Raw genomic sequence first — 5290 nt, 5'->3', positions numbered from 1 at the left:
TTCCTCTTTGGGGGTGTGCTTTCCGTTTGAGTCTTCATACTTCCAGAGTTCTTTCACTGGTTCCTTCCCATCTGGATCAGTTGTTCCTTCTTGCCTTTACATTTTTGTTTGGATAATGACACGCCCTGTTTAGTCTCTGAGCTAGTAGGTGGTGTTTGTGGGTGAGATTCGACCACACCCTTTATGCTGAATCAGTAGATGCAGTAAAAGGGTGTGCAGGATGACCTCCCTGTCAGTAGGTGGCACTTGCAGGGAGGAGCGAGCTGCGGTGCTGTTTTTGGGTCCTGTAGCTAGCTCTTATTCCTTTAGAGAGGCCCTCTTGTGCCTTGGGTGGTGGGTGGGGCCTTGGGATTTCCAGGTGTGTCCTTATTCTCCCCCTCAGTGGGAGGAGTGAGTCTGGGCTGGGCAAGCCTGCCCTCAGGCTCCACCACTGCTGTTAGCAGGGATCAACTTCTGCTCTTTGTTTCTGTGCAGAGATGCCGGGAGGGGCTGAAATGGGTCCACTCAGTTGAAAGTCTGGGCTTGGGGGCGGGGCTGTCTGAGACCCGCACTCTGGAGCAGGTCTTGCTCCCCTCCACTCTCCCCCTGTCTGTGGCCTCTCCCAGCAAGCGGGACCTCAGGCCGATGGATCTCCCTTGGCTGTGATGTGGGCCGGGAGGTTCCCTACCCAGGATCGCCGCCTTAGCTGGGTGCACAGCCCTCTTTTGGGATCAGGGTTGCCGCTCAGGCATGCTGATCTGCCCCTGAAGGCACACATTCCTCAGTAGGCTCTTTCACAGATCTCCCTTCTGTGCCCCAGGGCAGTGCGATCAAGACCTGGGTGTACAGGGTCTGGTCTGCAGGCCTGTCCCCTGGGCCCTGGAGATCAATCCCTGACCCTGCCAGGGGGAGGGGTGCTGGTCTTGAAACACCTACAGGGTGCCCAAGGTGGATCTATTTCACTCCACCTCGGGATTTGCCCCACTCTCCTAGAGTCCCCAGGCAAGCAGCACCTGGGAGGGCTGGCAGGTAGGGAGCTCACAGTCTGAGTACCCCTCAGTCTGCTGTAGGGCCCCAAAAGGAAAGGTCCTATTCCTTGGAGATGCCTCTGTGTGATGGCTAAATTTTCTCTCTGGGCACCCACAGGTAGGGAGGGGGAAGGAGATAATGGAGCAATATGGCATTTGCCGATAGGCTTGGGTCTGCACCCGGGGAGGTGCCCCGAGGGAGCTAGGAGCCCGGCGCCGTGTCCGCAAAAGGCCACCACTCACTGGCGGCAGCTGTCTCTGGGCTGGCATTGGCAGGTCTCTCCAACCGCTCAGGAGCCCACCAGCAGTCTGAGATGCAAGGGAGGGGAAAGTTATCTGCTCCACCTACCCTTGTCGCTAGTCTGCAAGCCTCTTGTGACCTTTCTCCTTCCAGTTCTCCTCCGCAACGTCTTCCCGTGGAGTCTCCTGTAGTTTCAGGCACCCTTCCTTCCGACCCTCACCTGATCTATGCTTCTCTGCTAGTTTATTTTTTTCTCTTTCTTCTAAAATTTGTCTTTTTTGCAGAGACACTCTGACTGGCGGCTTTTCTCGTCCACCATCTTGGCTCCTCCCCCTCTTTATTTTTGATCATTCTAACTAGAAGACTTGTCAATTCTGCTAATCCTTTCAAAGAATTCACTTTTGGTTTCATGGACTTTTTCTATCGCTTCTCCAGTTTCAATTTGTTTTCAACTTTTATGTTAGTTTTGTTTCAATTTTCTCTTTTCTAGCTTCTCAATGTGGAAACTTAGATTACTGATTTTAGGTGTTTCTTGTTTCCTATATAAGCATTTAAAGCTATAAATTTCTAGGGATTGCTTTAGCTGCATTTCACAACTTTTGGTATGTCGTATTTTTCATTATTTCAGGTTAAAACTGTTTCTAATTTCATTTGTGATTGTTTTGATTTGTGTGATTTATTTTTTAGAAGAGTATTTTTAAGATTTTCAAATGTTTGGAACTTTTCTAGATATCTTGTTCTTGATTTCTATTATTAATCTCATCATAGTCAGGGAACATACTCTGTAAGATTTCAATATGTTGAAATTCATTAAGATATTTTCATGCCCCAGCATATGGTTTATTAATATCTTGCTGTATGTTTCATGTGCACTTGAAAACAAAAAAAGTGCAGTCTGCAGTTGTTAGTTGTAGTAGTCTACAAATACCAACTATATTAAATTGGTTAATAGTGACATTCAGATCTATATCCTTTCTAATTTCTTTGGTCTAGTTTTTTTTTTTTTTTTTTTTTTTTTTTTGAGACAGAGTCTCACTGTGTTGGCCGGGCTAGAGTGCCATGGCGTCATCCTAGCTCACAGCAACCTCAAATTCCTAGGCTCAAGCGATCCTCCTGCCTCAGCCTCCCGAGTAGCTGGGACTACAGGCATGCGCCACCATGCCCAGCTAATTTTTTCTATATATTTTTAGTTGTTCAATTAATTTCTTTCTAATTTTAGTAGAGACGGGGTCTCGCTCTTGCTCAGGCTGGTTTCGAACTCCTGAGCTCAAACAATCCGCCCGCCTCGGCCTCCCAGAGAGCTAGGATTACAAGCGTGAGCCACCACGCCTGGCCTCTTTGGTCTAGTTTTATCAACTACTGAGAGATGTGTTAAAATCTCCAACTACAATTGTGGATTTATCTTTTCCTCCCTTTATTTCCTGTCAGGTTTTGCTTCATGTATTGTGAAACTCTTTTATTGTTGCATATATATTTTTAATTGTTATAGCTTCTTGATGTATTAACCATTTTATCATTGGAATATATGCCTCTTTATCTTAAGTAACAATCCTTGTGTTAAGTCTATGTTATTTCATATTAATATTGTTACTCCAGCTTTTTTATGCTTACCATTTGCATGACATATTATCTTTTTCTATCCTTTTACTTTCAACCTATTTGTTTTTCTTATCTATTATGTTTTTAATTGTTTTTAAAATGTTGAGATAATTGTAATTTACATGCAGTTTTAAGAAATAATACAGATCTATCAGGAATAGTAAGATCTTATGTAGCCTTTAACAAGTTTCCAGTATTGGTAACATCATGTAGTACTATAATACATTATTATAACCAGGATATTGATTATACAAAACCATCACCACAAGGATCCCTCATACTACACTTTTATAGCCATACCTACTTCCCTCCTGTTCCACCTCCTCTGTAACACCTGAAATCACTAATTTGTTCTACAGTTCTATAATTTTGTCAAGAATGTTATATAAATCAAATCATATAGTATGTAATGTTTGGGGATTGGCTTTTTTTCACTTAGTATAATAGATGGTGATTCATCCAGGTTGTTATGTGTATCAATAGTCCATTCCTTTTGATTGTTGAGTAGTATTCCATGGTATGGATGTACCAAGGTTTAACTGTTCACCTGTAGGACAACATCTGAGTTGTTTTCAGTTTTGGCTATTACTAATAAAGCTGCTATAAACAGTTGTGTACAGGTTTTTGTGTGAACATAAGTCTTTATGTATCTGGAATAAATGCTTGTTGAGTCATATGGTAGCTGCATGTTCAGATTTTTAAGAAACTGCTTAACTTTTTTCCATAGTGGCTATACCATTTCTACATCCCCATAAATAATGTATGAGTGATTAAGTCAAGGTTCAATTTCTCCTTATCCCCTCCAGCATCTGGTGTTATTACTATTTTTTAGGCCATTTAATAGGTATGTAGCAGTATCTGATTGTGGTTTTAATTTGCATTTCTCTAATAGGTAAAGATGTTGAACGTATTTGCATGTTTATTTGCCATCTGTATATTTTCTTCAACGTAATGTCTCCATGTCATTCACCCATGCTCTAATTGGGTTGTCTGCCTACTGTTGAGTTTTTAAAATTCTTTATACATTCCAGATATTAATCCTTTGTCAGATATGTGATCTGCAAATACTTCTCCCAGTCTGTAGCTTGTCTTTTTGCCATCTGAACAGGGTCTTTCACAGAGCAAAAGTTTTTTAAAATTTTGATGAAGTCCAATTTATCAATTTTTCCTTTCACGGATTGTGCTTTTGGTTTCAGGTTTAGAAACCCTTTGCCTAACCCTAGGTATGAAAGATTTTATTTTCTAAAAGTTTTGTAGTTTTACATTTTATATTCAAGTTCATGATCAATTTTGAATTAACTTTTATATAAGGTGTGAGACTGGGTCGATTCAATTTTTTATCTATGGATGACCAATTTCTCCAGCTCCATTCATTAAAAAAGCTATCTTTCCTCCATAGGATTGTTTTTACACCTTTGTCAAGAACCAGTTGCTTGAGAGCATTGGTATTATGTTAAAAACAAAAAAAACAAAAAAACAAGTTGGACACGTTTGTGTGGATTTGTTTCTGGGTTCTCTATTCTGTTGATTTATGTACCTATCCCCCGCTCCACCAATACTACACAATCTTGATTATTGTAGCTAAATTGGTAGATTGAGTCCACCCATTTTATTGTTACATAAGTGTCTTAGCTAGTCTGGTTCCCTTGCCTTTCCATTTTAGAATAATCTTGTCTATGTCTATGAAAACCTTGCTGAGATTGTGACCAGAATTGTTACACTTTATGTATGTAGGGACAACTCAACTATGTTGAGTTTTGCAATAAATGATCTGGTTTGATCTTTGATTTCTTTCATCAGTGTTGTATAGTTTCCAAAATAGAAGTCCTACACGTTTTGTTAGATTTACAGCAAGTATTTGATTTCTTTTTAAGTGAGTGTAAATGGTATTTTATTTTTAATTTTGGGTCTATATGTTCATTTCTAGTACATAGAAATACAACTTATTTTCATATATTTACTTTGTATCTTGCAACCTTGCTGAACCCATTAGTTCTAGAAATTTTTTGTAGATGCCTTATGATTTTCTGTGTAGATAAACATGCCATGTGCAAATAGGGATAGTTTAATTCTTTTATTACAGTGGCTAGAACTTCTAGCACTACATTGAATAAGAGTAGTGAGAGTGGAAATCCTTGCCTTCTTTTCAATCTTAGTGGAAAAGCATTCAGTCTTTCACCATTAAGTATAATGATAATTGTACAGAGTTTTTACAGACGTTCTTTATAAAGTTGAGAAAGTTCCCCTGTATTCCTAGTTTTCTGAGAGTTTTTGTTATGGGTATATGTTGAATTTTGTCAAATGCTGTTTCCTACATTGATTGATATAGTAATAATTGTGTGATTTTTCTTTTTTAACCTTGAAATATGATAGATTAAATTGATTGATTTCCAACTATTGAACCAGCCTTTGCATACCTGGAATAAACTCTGCTTGGCCATAG

The sequence above is a fragment of the Propithecus coquereli genome, unplaced genomic scaffold (assembly GCF_000956105.1).
Source record: "Propithecus coquereli isolate 6110/MARCELLA unplaced genomic scaffold, Pcoq_1.0 Scaffold44, whole genome shotgun sequence".
Lineage (NCBI taxonomy): Eukaryota > Metazoa > Chordata > Mammalia > Primates > Indriidae > Propithecus > Propithecus coquereli.
This window is presented reverse-complemented; position numbering follows the sequence as displayed.